The sequence below is a fragment of the Choloepus didactylus genome, chromosome 13 (genome assembly GCF_015220235.1).
Source record: "Choloepus didactylus isolate mChoDid1 chromosome 13, mChoDid1.pri, whole genome shotgun sequence".
NCBI classification, from domain to species: Eukaryota; Metazoa; Chordata; class Mammalia; order Pilosa; family Megalonychidae; genus Choloepus; species Choloepus didactylus.
The window spans coordinates 457,933-483,038 of NC_051319.1; the positions used below are offsets into that span (position 1 = coordinate 457,933).

At 38.6% G+C, this 25,106-nt stretch overlaps 1 protein-coding gene across 1 annotated transcript in view; it reads right to left on the bottom strand.

Annotated features, from left to right (window-relative positions):
• Positions 1-25,106, bottom strand: part of SNAP47 (synaptosome associated protein 47) — a 156,114-nt gene that overhangs the window by 124,954 nt on the left and 6,054 nt on the right. The window contains exon 2 of the mRNA XM_037801006.1: positions 7,288-7,832. The gene's annotated coding sequence lies outside the window, so the exon portion shown is untranslated. The remainder of the gene's footprint in view (positions 1-7,287; positions 7,833-25,106) is intronic.

Here is a 25,106-nt window from a genome sequence, read left to right on the forward strand (position 1 = left end):
TTAAAGTCTCCCACAATTATTGTGGAAACATCTATTGCTTCCTCCAGTTTTGCCAATGTTTGTCTCATGTACTTTGGATCACCTTGGTTGGGTGCATAGACATTTATGTTTGTTATTTCTTCTTGTTGAATTGTCCTTTTATTATTATATATTGACCTTCTTTGTCTCTTAAAAAAATCCTTGCATTTAAAGTCTTTTTTATCTGAGACTAATATTGCTACTCCTACTTTCTTTCAGCTGAAGCATGCATGGAATATTATTTTCCATCTTTTCTCTTTCAATTTCTTTGTGTCTCTGGATCTAAGATGAGTCTCTTGTAAGCAACATATTGATGGTTCACATTTTTTAACCCCTTCTGCCAATCTGTATCTTCTAATTGGGGAGTTTAATCCATGCACATTCAATGTTATTACTGTGAAGGCAGTTCTTGAATCAGCCATCATATCCTTTGGTTTTTGTCAGATGTATTTTTCCCTCTCTCTCTTTATATACTTTTACATACCCTTACTAAAACTCTTTGGTTCTGGACCCTTCTCCAGGCCTCTCTCTCCTTTTTTTCTGTGCTGGTAGGGCTCCCTTTGGTATTTCTTGTAGGGCAGGTCTCTCGTTAGCAGAATCTCTCAGCATTTGTTTGTGAAGATTTTAAGCTCTCCCTCAAATTTCAAGGAGAGCTTTGCTGGATCAATAATTCTTGGTTGGCAATTTTTCTCTTTCGGAATTTTAAATATGTCATACCACTACCTTCTCGCCTCCATGGTGGCCACTGAATAATCACTACTTACTCTTACGTTGTTTCCTTTGTATGTGGTGAATCGGTTCTCCCGTGCTGCTTTCAGAACATGATCATTTCGTCAGCATTTGATAATCTGATCAAAATATGTCTCAGAGTGGGTTTACTTGGATTTATTCTTTCTGGAGTTTGTTGGGCATCTATGATTTGAGTATTTATGTCATTTAGAAGGATTGGGAAGTTCTCCCTATGTCTTTGAATACTCTTCCTAGACCTTTACCCTTCTCTTCTGCTTCTGGAACACCAATGATTCTCATATTTGTGCATTTCATGTTGTCCATTGTATCCCTGAGAACCATTTCAAATTTTTGTTTTTTTTTCCTCCATTCATTCTTTTGTGCTTTCACTCTCCAAAACACTTTCTTCAAGTTGGCCTACTCATTCTTTGATTTCATCTAATCTCCTGCTATGTGTTTCCAGAATCTTTTTAATTTGATTAACAGTTTCTTTTATTTCCATAAGCTCCTATATTTTTTTATTTACTCTTGCAAATTCTTCTTTATGCTCTTCTAGGGTCTTCTTGATGTCCTTTATATCCTGAGCCATGATATTGGTGTTTGTTGATTACTTCTTTCATTAATTGCTTCAAGTTCTGTGTCTCCTCTGGAAGGTTTATCGAAATCTTCTGGTTTCTTCACATGCTTTAAAATTGTCTGTTGTTTTGGGGCTCTTGGAATTTCTTATCTTGATAGGGTTCTTTTAGTGTATGCAGGCTTACTTAAACAATTATCTATAATTTGACAGAGCTACAACTTGGTAGAGTGCACTTTCCCTGACCTGCCAGCAGGTGGTGCTCCTGAGCCACCTCTTACCCTGAAGCCAGTTCTCCCCAACTTTGTCTATGCAGCGAGTGGGGTTCCAAACCTTGTGGAGATCCAATGAGTACACCAATTTTCTGCAGTTGGGACCACCAGCCCTGAGTGTTTGACGTGTGCCCTTTGCTGTAAGGCAGGGAAGACAGCTTTAAGACCCAGTACTCCCAGCTGTTTCCAGGGCAGTGCCGGAATATCCTGGGGCTGTAGCATGCACCTAAACCTTCAGCTCAGATTCTGTACATTCCCTCTCTGCCATGGGCCTACAAGTCCCTGGGATTAGTGTAGGGCTTAGCACCTCCATGTGGCACCCCTTCCTCTAGGCTGTGTACTTCGCAGGCTTCTGCAGAGGAGGATTCTGTGCTGTCACAGGTAAGCAGAATCCCTAAGGAAGCTCGCGGCTGCGGCACTGCGAACAGGCATCTCGCAGCCTGCTGAAAAGATGGCTATATGTGAGTGGAAACCACCCAACTCCACGGTCCTCCACCTGCTGCAGCAGCCTGTTCCTGGTTCTGGGGCTGCTAGCCGCAGGTGTACGAAGGGCTATCACCATGCCAGACATAAAGGTGGGTGTCCGGGGCATGGAAGGCACTCCCCGCCGTGTTCGGCCATGGCTCTCACTTCCGAATCCCCAGCTGCTTTCCGAGTTTTTAAACTAACCTGCCTCCAAACGCTGTCCCTAGGTTTCTCCCCACCATGAAGTGGCTTGGCCACCATTTCCCCAGCAGCCTCAAACACTCACACAATTCCAAAAACAGTCTCTCGGCATCTCCAAGTGCACAGTCACTGTGGATGTAGAAGACCCTTGTCCAGCCAGTGGAACCCTGGTACCGCTGCTATTCTGGAGCACTTTCCATCTTCTATCTAGTGTTTTTCATGGAGGAGAATTCTGCTCCAGCTCTCCTAATCCACCATCTTGGATCCCCATCTGAATACTCAGGATGTCATTTTGTAAATTATGATGAAAAACATTTATGGTTGGATGTTTCCCACTGATCATCATATTCTCCTTTCCCTGGAAATTTACGGATGCTTCTTCTGAAACCCTGTTAAGTCAACGGAATAGAGTAAAATAGGGATGGTTCCAAGTCAAACACAATTTGGGTCTAGAGGATCATCCTTCACATCTAGATAAACTAGAGAAAGCAGCACAAACTAAACCTAACCTGATTCAATCTGATTCAAGTAGAAACAGATCTCAGCATAGAAGACCAGGCGGCGCCGCACCAGCAGGTCACATGCACAGGCCAGGGACGATTCCTGGTTCTTGGCAGGGGATTTAATACCCCCTTTCAAAGCTGTTCCTTTGCACCCTAAAACAAGTAGCCCCAACATGAGAGAAACAAAAGGTATTTGGTCCGTCTTCCTTATAGTACTATTCTATGTACTTTTAAAATTTCATAAATGGCATCACACTCTGCATATATTTACAACTTTGCTTTTTTTTTTTTAAATTGTTTTGGAATTTATCCAAGTTGATACACATAGGTCTAATATATAGCAGTGAACATGAAAGAATTACTGTATTTTCTGATTAAAACATGGCTAATATGACCATTAAATTGATAGCAATTGTTCACAATACCTCAGTGAGTGTTAATGTACACATATGCTGAATATGTACACATATGCTGAATGTACACATATGGTGAATGCTCCAGATTTTCTCTAGGATACACACCTAAAAATGGAATAGCTGGGTCATGAGATCTGTGCATTTTCAGCTTCACTAGATATTGACAAATTGCCCTCCAAAATGGCTGAACCAATTACATTAAGAGCAGAAATATATTAGAATACTCATTATTCTACATCTTAACCAACTGTTGGTGTCATGAAACTTTCACAATTTTTTACTTTACCTCTCCCTGATTACTAGCACAGTGAACTGCCTTCCTTAGGTTTATTAGTCTTTTGGGTTTCCTCATTTGTGAACCACTGTGGCAGAGACGCTAATTATTCCAGTATTCATTCTCTCTTCCTTTTAGTAATAAAATACCTGAGTTTTAGCTGAGCCCATTATCACCCAACTTCTTTGTACCTTGGTGTGCCTACGTAAGTACATCCCAATGCACGGATGTGAGGAAAAAGATGCACGCAGATTCAGGGTCATCTTCTTAAAGACGAAGCCACTTGCCTGGCCTCTTTGTAGCCTCCCTCCCCATCGACTGGGACACAAGAAGAGCTGCTTTTGATGCAGAGATGGGAGCCACATGTTAAGATGGGAGAACTTCCAGCCAATCTGGAGCCCTATATAATGACCTAAAGCAAAGTATTTATATACCCTGGTTATCTACGTTCCTTGGGACTGTTACAGGAGAGACAAATAAATATCCACCTATATAAGCCACAGGATTTGGAGGATACCTGTTAGAGTAGCTTAGTCTAAATTCTGATCAATAGCCTTTGACCATTTTTCTACTGAATCGTCTTTGCTTTTATTGATTCAAGAAGTTCTTTAGCCACTGTTGGGAATCTGAATGGGCATTACAAATATTTTCTCCCAGTTTTGTCCCAAGAAGATTTGCAAATTGCTGTACTGTAGTCCAAAAGGGTTATACCAATTTACATTCCTAATAGCAGTATATGAAAACACTTATCTCACTAACCTCTAATTGGTGTTATATATTCTTACTTATAATATTTATTAATCTGATAACTGAAACCTGTAATGAATTTTGCATTTCTTTGATTATCAACAAAAGCAAACATTTTCCCAAATCTCTGGCTTCCATATTCTGAAATATATTAAGGTTAATAAATACCTTGATTTCCTACAGAAACATTATATTAGTTGGCAAAGGCTACCTGCTATAACAAACAACTACCTAAGTCTTACTGGATTAACCAAATAAAGGTTTATTTCTTGTTCATATCACAGTCTTAGTGAGGACAGAGGTCAGGGCTCTACTCTGGGATGTTTTACCCATTTACCTAATGTCTCTGTACTCCCTAGGGCCTGCCTTCAATTCTCCCTGAGGAGTTTCTTCACCAGACCAACAGATGAGGAAAGAAAATGGTACTGGAGGTCAGGAGGACTTTTAGGGAGCACACTTGAAAGCAACCTACATCACTTCTATTCATATTTCACTGGCCAGAACTTGGTCACATGACCTCACCTAACTGCAAAGGAAGCTGGAAAATGTCATCTATCTGTGTTTTCAAGAGGAAAAAATCACATGAGGTTTGCTGAACTTTTATCTTTCTTCTTCTCATTTTTTTTCAATCCTTATATCTTTTATTTATTCTTTTTGCTTTATTGCTCTGACCTGCACCTCCAGTACAATGCTGAATAGAAGTAGTGATGGCAGGCATCTTTGTCTGGTTCTGATTCCAGGTATAAACTTTCAATAATACTGTATTAAGTATGATGCTTGCTAAAGGTTCATTTTGGACAAATTTTAATAAGATTAAGGAAGGTGCCTATTTTTATTTTACTAAGAGTTTTTCTTCATGAATAGATACTGAATCTTATTAAAAGCTTTTTACATTTACTCTGGATGATCGTATGATTTTCTCCTTTAATTTTCCACAAATTGAATGATTTATTTTCTGAGTATTAAAACACCCTTGGAATTTTCAGTATATATTGCTTGATATTAATGTATAATCTTTTTCTATGTGGCTAACTTTGTATACTAATATTCTGCTTAGAATATTTGTATCTCTGTTTAGAAAGCAGATGGTCTATAGTTTTCTTTTGTTCTAATGTTATGGTTGGAAGCATAAGCCTCTTGAGGATAAGAGTTATTATGTCCTGTTCTCCACAACTCTAGCATAGTGCCTTTTACAAAGCAGGTACTTAAGTAGCCAAGAAATAGCAACAGGAGATGACTACAAAGTAGGGGATAACTTAGAGGCAAAATGATTCACACAAACAGTAGCCATGCAACACTAATCTAACAAATCATGTCCTCTCCTGCAGTGTTAAAGCTCACTTAGAAAAATTTATAACAATCCTCTATGAACTGAAAACAAGAGTACTACATTTATTGATCTACCAAATGACCCTTCCAGACTAGGGTAAGAATTCATATTTCTATTAGACTCTAAGATCTCTTACATGTTTCATATATCTCAGTATACACAAAGTATATATAGTGCAACAGTTCTCAAAGTACAGTCTAGGAACCCTTGAGGTCTTTGAGAGCCTGTCAGGGAGTCCAGAAGGTCAAAATTATTTAATAACAACACCAAGACAACTGTGCTATTTTGGATGTATTATGTCCCCCCAAATGCCATTATCTTTGATGCAATCTTCTGTGTGCAGATGCATTAATGTTGATCAGATTATAATTCTTTTGGGGGTTTCCATGGAGATGCAACCTACCCAACTGTGGGTGATGACTCTGACTGGATAATTCCCATGGAGGTGTGGCTCTGCCCATTGAGCGCGGGCCTTGATTAGTTTACTGGAGCACTATATAAGCTCAGACGGAAGGAGCAAGCTTGCTACAGCCAAGAAGGACACTTTGAAGAATGCAAAGGAGCTGAGAGAGGGCTGCAGATGAGAGAGAGTTTGAAGATGGCCATTAAAAGCAGACTTTGCTCCAGAGAAGCAAAGAGAGGAAAAATGCTCCAAGAGCAACTAACAGTGACATTTTGAGGAACTGTAGCTTATAGAGGAATGTCCTGGGAGAAAGCTATTTTGAAACCAGAACTCTGGAGCAGACGTCAGCCATGTGCCTTCCCAGCTAACAGAGGTTTTCTGGACACCACTGGCCATCCACCAGTGAAGGTACCCATTTTTGATGACTCACCTTGGATGCTTTGTGGCCTTAAGACTGTAACTTTGTAACCAAGTAAACTCCCTGTATAAAAGCCGGTCCATTCCTGGTTGTTTGCATTCCGGTTAGCATTTAGCAAACTGGAACAACAAACATTTCCTTTTTCACCTCTCCATTCTCACTAGTGTCACAGTGTTTTTTCCAGAGACCACATGAATGTAATCTCACAACAGACTGAATTCAGAAGTAGACATGAGAATCCGGCTGTCTTCTATTAAGCCTAACTTTAAAGAGATTTGCAAAAATCTAACAATGCCATTCCTCTCACTAAACATATCTTGATTTAGAAAACAATTATTTTTCATTTAAAAATATGCTATTTATGTTACCATGTCATGGATTACTGTTCTTTTTCAATGAATTAATATATATTTTTTTAAAAATCTGTTTTTATTTCTATATGGTAAATATTGATATATATATATCTCACATAACCAAAAGCTTTTTTGGGTCCTCAATTTAGAATGTAAAAGGCTCCTGAGACCAAAAGTTTTTAGAGCCACTGGTATAGTGGGAAAGAAGGCAGATCTAGAGTCAAACCGCTTCAACTAAAACCTAGCTGCCATTTCTGAGGGCATGTGACCTTGAGCAAATTACCTGACCTCTGTGCCTTGGTTTTCCCGTATGTACAATGACATTAACAACATATTTTTCTTGGCTTGTTTGGTGATTAAATGAGGTAATCCTCATTAAATACTTAAAAGAGTACTGTCACATAGAAAGTGCTCAATAAATGTTGGCTATTATTATCTGTATCCCCGTAGCACCTGGCCCAGACTAGCTACACACAACCGTTTTCAGAATGTTGAATGAGTATCAAGTTTGGGATAACAGAAATGATACTAGGTTAGCATTCCCAAGGTCAAGCGAGATTTAGAATGGAAGTGATTTACCGTACCTGTCAGCCACCTCCAGATCAGATTCAATCTTGTCTAGTCCTTTCATGATGTTATCAAACTGTTCCCCTTGATGATGGAGGACTTTTGCCGTATCTTCCAAACGCTTCTGGGAACGCGCCATCAATCCAGTCAGTTCCTTCCCCTTGGTCATGGTGGAGGATGATGATTGAACAGCGGTTTCTGGCTGAGACAACAACAGCTCTCTCCAGAAATGCTCAATAATGCTGAAGACGACATTCCGATTAGGCTGTAAGGAACTAAACCAGTGCTTAATATGGTCCTTTTCCAGGATGGTGATAGAACTGAAGAAAAAATGGGAAGCCTCTTTTTGATTTCAATTATGCTAGAAAGGGGAAAGTTGACAAGAACTTCTTCTGTTTTATCCGCCATAAATTTTAGTGAAAGAGGAGTTAATGAAAGTTTTCCAGGGATCCATCGCTTCTCAAGTTCTAAATAGTAGGAGCACGGCCAGGTATGGATGCAGATCTCTCTACTCATCTACGTTTCCTGGACTGGTTTCCCACCAAGGTCACAACTTCTGCCTCTAAAGAAGAGGGGACAAAATAATGAGTAGGCAAAGCAGAAATATAATCATCCCACCTAGAACTAGAGACACTATGAAACTAACAAAGGAGAATATACCCTCTAATATTGCATTGACTCCAGAACTTGGCCTGTCCTCTGAGTGTGTTCAGTGAGTCTCCACCTACCAAAGGTTCTCACACCTGTGACATGCAGGATAATGTCATCATCCCTATTTAGATGAAGAGAGTAAAGCCCAAGGCTGGGGTCTGTATCCAAGTTTCCTAAGTCCTGTACTCATGCTCCTCCCCTCTAGCAGGGGTTTTCAAACCATTACCCCCAAATCTCCACGTTCCCCAGGGGCTCTGCATGAAATCCTCTGCCTGGCACCTACTACAGCAACCACATATGGATAGGTGTCTACAGCTGGACATGATTTGAAGGAAAGATTCTGTAACTACAGGAAATCCCTGGAAACCAATGCCCTAGGTTTCAGAACTTCTTTTCTAAGTTTTGATGGCTAACTTGTTCACAGATCCTTCACACAAATACAATGATTTGACTATGGTTTCCCCTATCATTGCATATCCACTACAAGTTTTTTTTTTTAATATTCATTTTATTGAGATATATTCACATACCATGCAGTCATACTAAACAAACTGTACATTCGATTGTTCACAGCACCATTACATAGCTGTACGTTAATCACCAAAATCAATCCCTGACACCTTCATTACCACACACACACACAAATAAAAAGAATAATAATTAAAGTGAAAAAGAGCAATTAAAGTAAAAAAGAACACTGGGTGCCTTGTCTGTTTGTTTGTTTGTTTCCTTCCCCTATTTTTCTACTCATCCATCCACAAACTAGACAAAGGGGAGTGTGGTCCTTATGGCTTTCCCAATCCCATTGTCACCCCCTCATAAGCTACATTTTTATACAATTGTCTTTAAGATTCATGGGTTCTGGGTTGTAGTTTGATAGTTTCAGGTATCTACCACCAGCTACCCCAATTCATTAGCACCTAAAAAGTGTCCACTACAAGTTTTTAAACTAACATTCCCCTTTTCAAAAATTTATAAATTTAATTGCATGGAGGAAACAACCCTAAAGACTAAAAGCAAACTTTTCCCTTTTCCTAATTCAGTTTTATATAGCTCTATATAATTATATGGCTGTGTGTGTATACGTATGTGTGCAGTGTTCAATATATATAAATATATACACACAACACACATATATATATACACACATAAAAACATAGTTTTATATGGTTGTAACTATTGAAGGTATACTATTTGTATTTTTACCTCTACATTTACATTTATCAACTCGTATGAAAAGTCATGAATCACAGGTTTTAAATAGCCATATAGACCATTTAGTCTAACCCTCTCATTGTACAGATAAAGAATATAAGGTCAAGAAAGGATGAAGACATTGAATAAGACTCAACCACAAGTTTATGATCTTAACAGGGCTAGAACCAGGCCAATGCTCCTCCAAGTACTGGTCCAACTACAATATTGTGTTTCTCCCACTCTCTCTCTCTCTCAAACACACACAACCCCCCACAAAATTATGGCAACATTTCACTTATAAAAATAGGAGAACAAATGTCTAAAATTATCTCTTAAAATATTTAAAAATGTGGACTTTCCACAGAACAGCCAGAGGCTAGAGATTCTCTGTATTCAGTCATTCCGTCAATAAATATGCATCCCAGATGTCTGCTGGAATGCAAATCTACAAGGAACAAGACTGACGTAGTTCCCAGCTCATGAAACTTAAGAGTTGTATAGAATTCTATAATTTTTTCATTGAGTTATATGATAAAGAATCAGACTCTTCAATATAATTACTGTACTGCACAACAAACCAAGCACTAAAAGGCTAGACAAGATACACAAAAAAGTGGGACCTACACTTGAAGAGCCTGTATCAAAATGAGATTCCTAATTATAAAAAGAACAAAATAATTTGAGAATAAGCACTGAATCACCACATACAAAGTGAGCTGATGCACAAATAAAATCCCATAGCTTACAGATGACATTAGATATGGTAAGAGAATGAAGAGGGGCTTCCTTTCCAACTCTGAGACTATGGCAGTACCTAATTAGTCTCCTTGCCTCTGGTACTATGGGACTCCAAAGCATGCTCCCACTGCTACCACATTCTTCTTTCTAAAATGGAAAGAGCCGTTTACCTCACTACAGAACTTCTACATTCTTACTGCAGTCATTACACGCTAAGATAACCATTTTTATTTGACTGGAAGCTCTTAGAGGGCAATGGACATATTTTATCAATCATTCTAACTCAATGAATTCTTTGTGGCTGAATGAATGGGATGGATACTCATGGTTTAGCTGGGACCCTAGAGGGCAGGGCTGAGATCAGTATTGCAGGTTGACCTCATCCTGCTGCTTGGAATCCTAGTGATGGCAGTCTTAATTAAATACCGTAGGAGACAAACTGAATAGATTTGGTCTCAGTCAAATTAATCAGAGTGGCTGATGGCGTGCCATACTTGTACAGAAAAGTCACAAAAACCAAGATGGTGTAGAAATAAGGACTGGGTATTGTTGGGAGGCAATTCTCCATGGTGTTTCTACATATTTTGTGAAAACTTTAGCTCCAGACTATCTTTTGCAAATAGTATCTCCCTTCTGGTCACTGGAAAAATTTGTTTCCTGACCAGGATAATAAAGATACGTCTACCTTGAGGGCAAAGACCAGGCAGGTTTGATATACCCCCCCTTGGTGGTAGGGGTTCCCTAAACTCAGGGCCTCTCAGCTGTGACACAAACCTCCCTGTGTATGTAGCATCCACCTTGGCTTTCTGTATCTCCCCCATGGGACTTAGGGTTTAAGGGGAACTGATGTAAACACAAAGGCTGCTATGGCAAGAGTGATAAAGTCCTTTGTCTCTGACCAGGGAGTTCTGCATCTTCTGTAGCATCTATGGAACTGATGCTGTTAGCCTGCCAGGGGAGTAAAATCTCAGACCCTTCAAAGTTCTTGACAGTGATGTGTACTACAAAGTCATTCTGCTTTAAGGTACAGATTCTTCATACTAGAATTTCCCTCTTTTATGAAACTAAATATTTAAGAAGCAAACTCTACAAACCTACTCTATTCACTGAGCCTCAGTTTCCTCATCTATGAGATACGGGCACATGAATGGAAGATATCTAACATCCCTTCCAGATTTAAAAGAATGTAATAGTAGAAGGGTTAAGGGCCAGGACTCTTGGGTAAGACTGCTTGAGCTAGACCCTGCCTATGCCCCCTGCTGGCAGCGTGACCCCAAGCAAGTTATTTAGTCTCTCAGGCTCCATCACCTTATCTGTAAATCGGGGATAATAACTGTATTTAACCCAGGTGGCAGTTGTAAGGTTTAATAGAATTGATATAAGAAAGGACTTAGAAGAGTACCTGGCATATAATATATGCTAAATGTGATACTATTGTTATGAATTCTATAAAACATTTACAAGGACTAACTCAGCTCATTTCTTAGTAAAGTGAAAAGTCTACAGTTTTTCCTTGAATCCATTTCTTTTATGATTGCTAGTGCATCACCACATCCACAATCTGCCATTTGGTCTCATTCATTTTCACCGTCTAATCAGAACTGGCTACAGACAACACCTGGCCACAGCACGCATGCGCACACACAGACACAAACACACACACACACACACACACGCTGATGAAGAAAAGGAGGATGAGAAGCAAAGAAAAAGAAAAACTACTTGACAATGTACCCAATGCATGCAAAATTAAGATACCAAATTAAAGCCAAACAACTCCATTCCATTATAGGGATAATAAATTTAACTTTTATGGAATCTAGCTCAAATACTTCCCAAATACATTCTAGGACTTCTCTTAATCACAACAGAAATGGCAGACCCAAATTTCCAGATATGCATATCTACCAATCAACTATTGCTGTCCAGTCCTACAAATGAGCCCAGATCACTAGCCCTACTAATTATTAGAACCTGAAATTAGAACAAGTCTAAAAGGACACTGCTGTTTGAGAATTCTGTCATCGTCATTGAAAAAAAAGTATGTAAAACCATTCAGTAAAGTGAGACTTAAAACTAAAAAATAAAAATGTTAAGAGTTGGAAGAATCAGAGATAATCTAACTTACCATCTTATGGATGAAGGAGCTAAAAGCCCACTATCACCTAAGTTAATATCCTCTCTCCTACATGTATCATCAAATATTTTGCATAGCATCAATTTTGATAAAGTAATAGTCTTAAGATCTGGACAGTCAAGGAGATATAACACACAATTGAGATAGCACATATATATTTAAAGATAAGCAAAAGTAAGACAGCGTGTAAGTGTGCACTGCAGAGAAAAGGTATTGAAGAATATTAGAAGAGATTGCTGAGGATTAAGACTAGAGAAGGCAAACCTCCTTAGAGTCTTGAAGAAACTGGTAGGTCCAGAGTAGAAAGAAGAAAGGTCTTAAAGGCTCATCACTTCCTACTATCAGACACTGTCCCAAGCACTTCACATGGTACCCGGTGACTGTAAGAAAAGGTTAAGTTAAGCTTTCACATAAAGACCACATGGAATAGAAAAAAATGGAGATTGGGCAGAAGAGCTGGTTTAAACTAGCCCTGTGGTGAGGGGAAGGAAAAAGAAAGAGAGTGCCATGCTGTAAGTCTAGAATCAGTGCCAGTTCCTTATGTGGGAAAGATAACCAGGGTTACTGGAATGTAAAAGAATGTGGGGGTATGGTCAAAGGCGGGAACTCTCAGTGGGAAATTTAAACTGGACAAGCTCTCTCATAGGCTGTACAATTCAAAATCTCAAAGACAGGCTGGTTACCTCTCTTAGATAGGTTGTAAACTCTGAAGTACCCAGCCAATGGGGAAACAGGGGAGGGACATGCATATCAGAAGTAGGATATTAACTATGGCCATGTTCTTTTTCTGGCATGCCTGCCATGTTTCTGGCTGTGTGTCCACTCTTGCAAGATTGTGAATTCTTTTCTCCTCCACAACCAGGTGAGCATTTTAAAGGTATAATGCTTGTTTCTAACAGTGGCCATCTGTTATGGGTTGGACTGTCTTCCCAAAAAAGCTGTGTTGAAGTCCTAACCCCTAGTACCTTAGAATGTGACCTTATTTGGAAATAGGGTCATTTCAAATGGGAATTAGTTAAATTAAAATGAGACCATACTAGAACAGGATGGGCCCAGAATATGACTGGTATTCTTACAAGAAGAAGAGAGGAGATATAGACAGACACAGAGGAGAACATCACATGATAAACAAGGCAAAGACTGAAGTGCAAGCCAAAGAATGCCAGGGACTGCTGGCTACCACCAGAAGCCAAGAAACAGGCAAGGAACAGATTCTTCTCTACAGACTTCAGAGGGAGGATGGCCCCTCCCAACACCTTTTTTTTTAAATTCATTTTTATAGAGATATATTCACATACCATGCAGTCATACAAAGTGTACATTCAATTGTTCGCTGTACCATTATATAGTTGTGTGTTCATCACCAAAATTAATTTTTCAACATTTTCATTACCACACACACAAAAATAAGAAGAATAAAAATTAAAGTGAAAAAGAACAATTAAAGTAAAAAAGATCACTGGGTGCCTTTTTTTTTTTTTTTTAGCCCCCATTTTTCTACTCATCCATCCATGCACTGGACAAAGGGGAGTGTGGTCCATATGGCTTTCCCAATCACATTGTCACCCCTCATAAGCTACATTTTTATACAATCATCTTCAAGAATCAAGGGTTCTGGGTTGTAGCTTGATGGTTTCAGGTATTTACTACTAGCTATTCCAATTCATTAGAACCTAAAAAGGGTTGTCTAAATTGTGCGTAACAGTGCCCACCAGAGTGACCTCTTGGCTCCATTTGGAATTGCTCAGCCACTGAAGCTTATTTCATTTCCTTTCACATCCCCCTTTTGGTCAAGAAGATGTTCTCCATCCCACAATGCTGGATCTAGATTCCTCCCTGCCCTCCCAACATCTTGATTTCAGATTTCTGGCCTCCAAAACTGTGAGACAACAAATTTTTGTGTTTTAAGCCACCAGACTGCAGTACTTTGTCATGGCAGCCCTAGTAAACTAAGACACCATCATTATCCCCAGGTTACAGATGAGAACAATGGGGCTTATGGTGATTAGAAACTTGCACGAGGAGAAAGAAATCCAAGCAAGTCTAATAAGAATGTCTCCTTAGCCAGTACAATTATGAGTGTCAGACCAAGGGGGAATCTCAAAATTAAAAACAACCTAATCCGGAGGTGACATCAGTGATATGACAGAGAATAAAGCTCCAAACACTTGACTCTCCCCACAGAAGTATTGAAACACAAGCAGAAACTGTCAGAAACAACTTTCACAGAACTCGTACAGCAACCAGACAAACATAGAATCAAGGAAAAGGCAAGTAAAATTGATAGGAAAGCTGTGTGTACTTTAACTTGCCTGGCCCTATCCCTACCCCAGCTCAATGGCACTGTGGGACAGCCAGTAGACTGCATTCCCATGTGGGTCGAGAGGGAGAAGACATCAGCTTATTCACAATTTTAGCACGTATCTTCAACCCATCTGGTGGCTCCCTGAACCCAAGGCACTCCACTGACCCAAGACATCCATCTCTGTTTCACCTAGCATCAAACTCAGCTGGAGAAGTGGCAGACATTCCGGAAAGAACACTGTGAGGGAGCGATCAAACTGCAGCTTCCTGAAGCAAAAGATTACGGTTGAGACATACAACTGAGAACCTGGGCCCCAGGAAGAAAAGCTGGAGAAAGAATTTCCTGGGGAAATTAGAACATGCAGGAGAATGAGTATACTAGGGAACTCTTGGAAGCTAAGAACATGCCCAGGGCAAGATGCATACAAAGACTTGAGAAGACCCGAAGTGTTCAATTTGGGCTGATAAGTACAAGCTAGGCTAAATGTTGATGGAAAGCCCCTGCCTGGAAACAATGTGCAAATCCTAGGATAGGTTTGGTTGTAGGAGCTCCTGGCATTGGCAGCACACGTGGCAAGAATACAGTATTTGCAAAAACAGTTTGGAAAACTCATTAAGCAAATAGACTACCATGGCTTTCATTGATTAAACAAAACAGCAAGTCATAGGAAAGGCAGAGAATAAAGCTCCAAACATTTGACTCTCCCCACAGAAATACGAAACACAAGCAGAAACTGTTAGAAACAACTTTCAAAAAACACGTACAGCAACAAGGCAAACACAGAATTAAGAAAAAGGCAAGTAAAAATGATAAGAAACCAGGAAATAGTTTTCAGAGTTAACACACTATAATACTCTTGTCCAGATTTCAACAAAAAAATCACAAATCATACAAAGAAACAAAAAAGGATGGCCCATTAAAGAAGTAAACAAAGGCCCACCCACACTGGAATTACTAATCAAAGATCTGAATAGGGGAAAGAATCAGTGAATGAGGATAGGACATTGATATTATCAAGTAGGAAGAATAGGAAAAAATATGAAGAAAAGAAAACAGAGTCTAAGGGACTATGGTACCTCATGAAGCATACCAACATACATACGCATTATGGGAGTCCCAGAAGATAAAGATAAATGGGCAGAAGGAATATTTGAAGAAATAATGGCTGTCAATTTCCAAGTTTGACAAAAGACATGAATATATACATCCACAAAGCTCAAGAAACTCCAAATAGGATAAACTCAGAGTATCAGTATGAGACAAATTATAAGCAAACTGTCAAATGCCAGAGACAAAGAAAGGATGCTAAAAGCACCAAGACAAAAAAATTGCTAGTGATGTCATCAACACAGTCATATAAGACATTCTCTGAAAAAGCTTCCCTAGAGATCAGTGAATAAAAGGACATATCACACTTGCTTAGAACTATGGAGGATGGTAGAGACTGGAGAAGGACTCCACAAATACTGAATCAAAGAAAAAGAAAAATATCAGGTAGGAAATGGCCAGCCTGGACCTCCAGACCATCCCTTCCTACCCCAGTTCAGTCCCACACTGCTTCAGAGTCATGCAGAGGCAGGAGCCCAGGTCCCTGCTGCCACAGACAAAGATTATAGAGCCACTAACAGCAGAGAATTAGAACCCAACGCATATTCAGGCACAGGGACCCAAGTCCATGGAGACCCAGGGCAGAACATAAGGCTCTAAGTCATGCTGCATGTCAGGCCCCCAAAAAAGGGTCTAACATATAGAAGGAATGCCTAATCTACCGGCCCTGCTGCTTATCTCATAGATACCAGGTGTACCATAAACTAAGGGTTGAAGGCTGTTTTAGGAATCCCAGTCACAGTGGCACCTAGACTCCAGGGGGCAGACAAGGCAAGATCAGATATGCCCATAAAGATGAATGACCGCAACCAAGCCAAAAGGCCTGCTTCCTCCACATAGATAATATAGTGCACATCAAAGAAGAGTAGTGTGTTAAAACCCTAGTAACCAGTCAGCAGAAACTGATAAGCACTCACCCAATCGAGGCCCAGAACACACTCAGCAGGACCTTCCCCCCAACACCCAACATGGGTTTTTCCTTTAAAAAATGCTGCTCTCAGATAGAGGGCCGGAGACATTTTTCCTTTCTTTTCTGATGGCTCCCACCTGCTTTCTTCTGCTTTCTTCCTCTAATAAACCTTAAATTCTCTACTTAAACCATGACTCGCTGCGTTTGTGTGGATTCCTGAATGGCTCTGAACCTAACACTGCATACACAAGGGTCCCCAGAGGGAGCAGGAGTGTGGAGAGACTAACAAGAGGTACTCTCACTCAGTCCAGTTTCTATTGGCTGGACCACCTAAATGCAAAAGAGACTTTTCTGGAGTGACCCACCTTTCTGGACTGATGCCATGTGGCTTCTTAGAGCAGGATACCCTGATGGGGAAGAAACTGGAGGCAGAAAAGCGTCACAGAAAAAAAAGGGGGAGGGGTTAAAAGGAACTGCTGTAAGATAGGATGGATCCCCAGAACTGTTAGGAAAAGGGGTCAACGAGTGAAGGAAAGAATATAAACAAATCTTAGGAGCTGGGGTGAAAATTCTGCCCCAAAACAAACAGAACAGATCAAGATTTGCAAAGAAGGAAGAAAAGAAAGGAAGCCTTCTCCTGGTGGTGAAACAATAGCACAAATAGTACAATCTTAAAAACTGTACAGCATATTAGGGGCAAGAATCAGTTGTTGAAGAGCTGAGAAACACTGAAAAAACACAGGGTACTCTAAAGGTCTGGAATAAGTTGGACCAAGCATCAAAGAGCCTTAACACATAAGCATATTAGCAATAAAACTCTAAACAAGAGGGAGAGACTGACCTTCAGAGTTAATTCATTAAGATAATCAGATAACCAGACATCAGCAAAAAATTACAAGATATACTAAGAAACAAGAAGATAGGCTCAGCCAAGGAAACAATTAAAACTTCAGAAGAGACGCAGCATTTGGAACAATGAATCAAAGAAGTTCAAGCAAATCTCCTAAATCAATTCAAGAAGATGAAGGGAAACATGGATGAGGAGCTAAAGGACATTATGAAGATAATGTGTGAGCAAAAAGAAGACTTAAAAGTTTAAAAATAAACATAACAGAAATCATGGGGATGAAATCACATAGTTAGAACAGAGAAAAGAATAGAAAAAAAAATTAAGCAGTTTCTTAGAGACTTGAATGAGAGCACAAAGTATACAAATGTATGTGCCATGGGTGTCCCAGAAGGAGCAGAGAAGAGAAAAGGGGCAGAAATAATAATAGAGGATATAATGGCTGAAATATCCCAACTCTTATAAAAGACATGAATATACATACCCAAAAAGCACAACATACTCCAAACAGAGTAATCCTAATGGCCCTACTCCAAGACACATACTAATCAAAATTTCAAATGCCAAGATATAGAAAAAACTTTAAAAGCAGCAAGAGAAAAGCTATTTGTCACATCCAAGAGATCCTCAGTAAGAGTAAGTTCTGACTTCTCATCAGAAACCACAGAGGTGAAAAGGCAGTGGTATGATACAGTTCAGGTACTGAAAGAAAAAAACTAGCCAGCTCCAAATTCTTTATCCAGTGAAATTATTCTTCAAAAATGAGGGAAGAGTTTAGAATATTCACAGAAAACAGAAACTCAGAGAATTCATCGACAAAAGACTTGCCTAACAAAAACTACATAAGGGAGTTCTGCAGGTTGACAGGAAAAAGACAGGATAGAGTGGCTTGGATTCAGTGTGGTGAAATGAAGATCCATCAATAAGGGTAACTAAAAGGGTAAATGCAAAAACCCAATAGTACTGTATCCTCAATATACAACTCTACTCATTAATTCCTATAAAAATCATAATACAATTGAACAAAAGAAAGGCATAGTTTCTAATAATGGACATGCAAAATATAAAGTGGTAAAGTGGGACAAAACCAACATAAAGAGTGGAAACAAGGATATGGGAACAGAGAACATGCTATTGAAGTTGAGTTGATAACTTTGAAATCAGTAGGTTATAGAAGTCGGTTATGTAATATCACCCCCAGGGTCAGCACAAAGAAAGTATTTGAAAAATATACTGAAACAGAAATGCAAAAGGGATGAGTCAGCTACATCACAAAAAGATCAACTATACAGAAAAGGACGTTGCAATAAAGGAAAAGAGAGACAAAAAATCATAGGACATATGAAAACCAAAGGACTAAATGGTTGAAGTACTGCCTTTACAGTAATAACACTGAATACTAATGGAGTAAGTCCCCAGTCAGAAGACAGAGATTGGCAGAATGGATTTAAAAAGCGTTCTCCAACAATATGTTGTTTACAAGAGACTCACCTTATATGAAAGACACAAACAAACTTAAGTGAAATGATGGAAAAGATATCCCATGCAAATAGTAATGAAAAAGGAGCTGGAGTAGCTATACTAATATCAGACAAAACAGCCTAAGTACAAAGCTGATATACGAGACAAAGGACATAATATATTAATAAAAGGGGCAATCCACCAAGAAGGAATAACAATCATAAATACTTATGCACCTAACCAAGGTTGCCCCAAAATACATAAGGCAAACACTAGCAAAACTAACTTCAATACATAACTCTCATCAATAGATAAAACATCAGGACAGAAGATCAATAAAGAAACAGAGAACTTGAATAACATGATAAACGAACTAGACCTAACAGACATAAACAGAACATTGCACCCAAAACAGCAGGATATACATTCGTCTCAAGTGTATGTGGGAAAAAGTTCCATTTACAATAGCAACTAAGAACCAAGTATCTAGGAATAAATTTAACCAAGGATGCAAAGAAGCTGAACACAGAAAACTAAAAAACTCTGCTAACAGAAATCAAAGAAGACCTAAACAAACACAAGGAGTGTGCTAGTTTGGATATATTATGTCCCGCCAAAAACTATATTCTTGAATGCAATCTTGTAGGGACAGACATATTAGTGTTGATTAGGTTGGAATCCATTATTGAGTTTTTTCCATGGAGATGTGACTCAATCAATTGTGGGTGAAACCTTTGATAGAATTATTTCCACAGAGATGTGGACCCTGCCCATTCAGTGTGGGTCTTGATTTAATCACCAGAGTCCTATAAAAGAGCTCACAAACAGAAGAATCTCAGAGCAGCTGAGAGTGACATTTTGAAGAGCAGCTGAGAGAGACATTTTTGGAGATGGCCATTGAAAGCAGACTTTTGCTGACAATTTGGAGGTGCTAGCCCAGTGTTTGCTCTGGAGAAGCTAAGAGAGGAAAAACGCCCCAAGAGCAACATTTTGAAGAATGCACAGGAGCTGAGAGAGGAGCTGGAACACAACACGAGATCAGCAGATGCCAGCCACATGCCTTCCCAACTAACAGAGGTTTTCCAGACACTATTGCCCTTCCTTCAGTGAAGATATACTTGTGTTGATGCCTTAATTTGGACATTTTCACGGCCTTCAGACTCTAAATTTGTAACCAAATAAACCCCCTTTAAAAAAAGCCAATCCATTTCTGGTATTTTCCATGACAGCAGCATTAGCAAACCGGAACAAGGGGATTCCATGTTCATAGACTGGAAGATTAAATATCGTTAAGATGTCAATTCTACCAAAAATGATTTACAGATTCAACACAATCTCAATCAAAATTCTAACAGCATGCTTTGCATAAATGGAACAGTCAATTATCAAATTTATTTGGAGGAGTAAGGGGCCCCCAATAGTGAAAAACATCTTGTAAAAGAAGAATTATGTTAGAAGACTCACACTCCATTACTTAAAAGCTTACTGCATAGCTATAGTGGTCAAAACAGTACAGTACTGGCACAAGGATAGCTATACTAAACAATGAAATCAAATTGAGAATTCAAAACCTTACATCTGTAGGTCTAATAAAATCTAATTGATTTTTGACAGTGCTGTCAAGTCCACTTAATTGGGAAAGAATAGTCTCTTCAACAAATGGTGCTGGAAAAATTGGGATACTTCAGAATCTTGTGTTAGGCAATGGTTTTTTAGACTTTACACCCACAGCACAAGCAATGAAAGAAAAAAATAGATAAATGGGACCTCCTCAAAATTAAAAATTTTGAGCATCAAAGGACTTTGTCAAGAAAGTGAAAAGACAGCCTACTCCATGTGAAAAAATATTTGGAAACCACAGATCTGATAAGGGTTCAATTTCCAGAATACATAAAGAAGTCCCACAACTCAACCATAAAAGATAAACAACTCAATGAAAAAAAACGGGCAAAAGACTTGAACAGACATTTCTCCAAAGAGAAAACAGAAATGGCTAAAAAGCACATGAAAAGATGCTCAACATCATTAATATCAGGGAAATGCAAATTAAAACCACAATGAGATATCATTTCACACCCACAAGAATGGCTGCTGTTACGAAGACTGAAAACTACAAATGTTGGAGAGGATGTGGAGAAATAACACTCACTCAGTGCTGGTGGGAATATAAAATGGTGCAGCAGCTGTGGAAGACAGTTAAGCAATTCCTCAGGAAGCTAAGCATAGAATTACTGTATGACCTGGCAAACCCACTACTAGGTATATACCCAGAAGAACTAAAGCAGGGACTCAGATATTTGCACACTGATGTTCATAAGGCATTATTCACAATTGCCAAAAGATAGAAACAACCCAAGTGTCCATCAACCAAAGAAAGGATAAACAAAATGTGGTACACACATACAATGGAATATTATTCAGTCACAAAAAGGTACGAAACCTGATGCGTGCAACAACATGGATGAACCTTGACACTATGCTGAGTGAAATAAACCAGACAGAAAAGGACAAATTTTGTCTGGTCTCACTGATATGAACTACTTATAATAAGCAAACTCATTGAGTTAGAATCTAGACTATAGGTTACCAGAAGACAGATTAGGGGTAGAGAACAGGGAGTTGATGCTTAATTTGTATAGAATTGCTATTTAAGTTGATAGCAAAGTTTTGGAAATGGATGGTGGTGATGGTAGCACATTATTGTAAGTATAATTAACAGCACTGAAATATATATATGAATGTGGTTAAAAGGGAAATTTTAGGTGAGATACATTACTAGAATAAAAATTAAAAGATAAAACATAGGACTGTAAACAACCGTGAACTCTACTGCAGATAATGTTGAGGTATAGCAATGGAAAAGCCAATCCTCAAATTCACATGGAATGGCAAGAGATCTCTAATACTCAAAAACACCTTGAGAAAGAATAAAAGTGGAGGTCTCATATTTCCCAATTTCAAAACTTATAACAAAACTACAGTAATCAAAACAGTGTGGTACTGGCATAAGTTAGAGATGAATGGAATCAAATAGAACTGAATGTCCAGAAATAAACCCACAAATACATGACCAACTGATTTTGTTTTCATTTTTAAGCAGTTTTATGGAGATATATTCACATATCATACAAATATATTCAAAGTGTACAATCAGTGGTTCACAGTATCATCACATAGCTGTGCATTCATCACCACAATTTTAGAAAGTATTCATTACTTCAAAAAAACAAAACAAAAATTTCATACTCCTTATACCCCCCTATTATTGACCCTTAGCAATTGTGTTGTACTTTTGTTACTACTGATGAAAGAATATTAAAATATTACTGTTAACTATATCAGGGTTCACTATGTTATACAATCCCATGTTTTATCCTCTAGCTTCCTTTCTAGTGATATATTCAACTCTAAACCTTCCCTTTCAAATACAATCACACATGTAATTTAGTGCTGTTAATTAGACTCACCATATTGTGGTACCACAACCTCTGTTTCCAAACATTCAAATTTAAATTCAACCAAGTTATAAATTCTGTACAAATTAAGCATCTCTTCCCCATTTTATTTCTGGTAACCTATATTCTAGATTTTAACTCTACGAGTTACCTTATTAGAATTAGCTCATATTAGTGAGATCATACAATATTTGTCCTTTTGCATCTGACTTGTTTCACTCAACATAATGTCCTCAGCGTTCACCCATGTTGTCACGTGCTCCAGAGCTTATTCCTTCATACTGCTGAATGAGGTTCCATCATAAATATACACTACATTTCATTTATCCATCCATCAGTTGATGGACACTTGGATTGTTTTCATCTTTTGGCAAGTCTAAATGGTGCTGCTATGAACATCGGTGTGCAAATAAATGTCTGTTTGCACCCTGCTTTCAGTTCTCCTGAGTACATTACTAGTAAAAGGACTGCAGCATATGTGGCAGCATACTTAGCTTCCTGAGAAACCAATAACTGCCTGTCAAAGTGGCTGCACCACTTGATATTCCTACCAGCAGTGAATAATTGTCACTATTTCTCCACATTCCTTTCCAACTCTTGTAGTATTCTGTTGCTGTTTTTTAATAATGGCCACTCTAGTAGGCCTTTCTAGATATCAGTGAAATTATATCTCATTGTGGTTTTGATTTGCATTTCCCTAATAGCTAGTGATGTTGAGCATCTTTTCATACGTTTTTTAACCATTTGTATTTCCTCTTTGGAAAAATGTCTATTCAAGTCTTTCATCCAATTTTAAATTGGGTTGTATGTCTTTTTATTGTTGAGCTGTAGGATTTCTTTACATATTCTAGATATTAAACCCTTATCGGATATGTGGTTTCCAAATATTTTCTCACAGTTAAGTAGGCTGTCTTTTCACTTTCTTGACAAAGTTCTCTAATGCACAAAAGCTTTTAATTTTGAGGAGGTCGCATTTATCTATTTTTTTTGTTTGCTGCTTGTGCTTTGGGTATAAAGTCTAAGAAACCATTTCCCACCACAAAGTCCTGAAGATGCTTCCCTACATTTTCTTCTGAGAGAGTTATGGTCCTGTCTCTTATATTCTCTTATTGTCTTGATCCATTCTGAGTTAATTTTTGTGTAAGGTGTTGTACCAGTTTGTATACATTATATCCCCCAGAAAAAAAGCCATATTCTTTAATGCAACCTTGTGGGGGCAGACGTATTAGTGTGGATTAGGTTGGAACCTTCTGATTGAGTTTCCATGGAGATGTGACCCACCCAACTGTAAGTGACACCTTGATTAGGGTGTGACCTCTTGATTGAATGTTTCCATGGAAACGTGGGTCTTGATTAGTTCACTGGAGTCCTATAAAAGGAGCTCACAAACAGAGGGACGTCAGAGCAACTGAGAGTGACATTTTGAAGAAGAGCTGCAGCTAACAGAGAACAAAACACCCCAAGAGCAACATTTTGGAGAAGGCCATTTTGAAATGCAACCTGGGGGCAAACAGACACCATCCATGTGCCTCCCGAGCTAACAGAGGTTTTCTGGACATCAACGGCCTTTCTCCAGTGAAAGTACCCTATTGTTGATGCCTAACCTTGGACACTTTATGGCCTTAAGACAGTAACTTTGTAACAAAATAAACCCCATTTACAAAAGCCAATTCATTTCTGGTGTTTTGCATAAGGACAGCATTAGCAAACTGGAACAGGTGTGCAACAGTGGTCCTCTTTCATTCTTTTGGATACGGATATTAAATTCTTCCAGCACCATTTGTTGATACCACTTTACACCCTCTAGGATGGTTATTATTTTAAAAAAACCTGAAAATACATGTTTGTGAGGACACAGAGGAATCAGAAGCTTCACACATTTTAAGGGGAATGTAAAATGGTACAGTGCTATGAAAAACACCTTGACATTTCCTCAAAAACGTAAACACAGAATTACCATAGGATCCTGCAATTTCATATATATGTACATTCCCATAAGAACTGGGAACAGGAACTCAAACAGATACTTGTACACCAATGTTCATAGCAGCATTGGGGAAACAACTCAAGCGTCCCTCACAGATGAATGGATAAACAAAATACGGCATATACATGCAATGGAATATTATTCAGCCATAAAAAGGAATTAAGTGCTAATATATGCTACAAAATGGATGAACCCTGAATATATCACACCATATAAAATAAGCCAAACCTGAATGGACAAACATTGCATGATTCCACTTAAATGAAATATCTAGAATAAGCAAATTCAGGGAAATGGAAAGTTCATTAGAATTTACCAGGGGCTGCAGGTAAGGGGGAATGGTGAGTTACTGCTTAATGGGTACAGAGTTTCTGCATAGGAAGATGAAAAAACTTAGGTAATAGATATAGATGATGGTATCTATCTATATAGATATAGATGAATGTAATTAATACCACTGAAACTGTACACTTAAAAATGGTAAAATGGGAACTCTGTACTTCCTGCATGATGTGTCTAAAAACCTACAACTGTTATAATGAAAAAATGGTACAGTGGTGTATTTGTTGTATGTATGTTACCACAATAATTTTTTTTCCCTAAGCTTGAATAGTTTTTTTTTTTTTAAATCTTCATTTTATTGAGATATATTCACATACCACGCAGTCATACAAAACAAATCGTACTTTCGATTGTTTACAGTACCATTACATAGTGGTACATTCATCACCCAAATCAATCCCTGACACCTTCATTAGCACACACACAAAAATAACAAGAATAATAATTAGAGTGAAAAAGAGCAATTGAAGTAAAAAAGAACACTGGGTACCTTTGTCTGTTTGTTTCCTTCCCCTGTTTTTCTACTCATCCATCCATAAACTAGACAAAGTGGAGTGTGGTCCTTATGGCTTTCCCAATCCCATTGTCACCCCTCATAAGCTACATTTTTATACCACTGTCTTCGAGATTCATGGGTTCTGGGTTGTAGTTTGATAGTTTCAGGTATCCACCACCAGCTACCCCAATTCTTTAGAACCT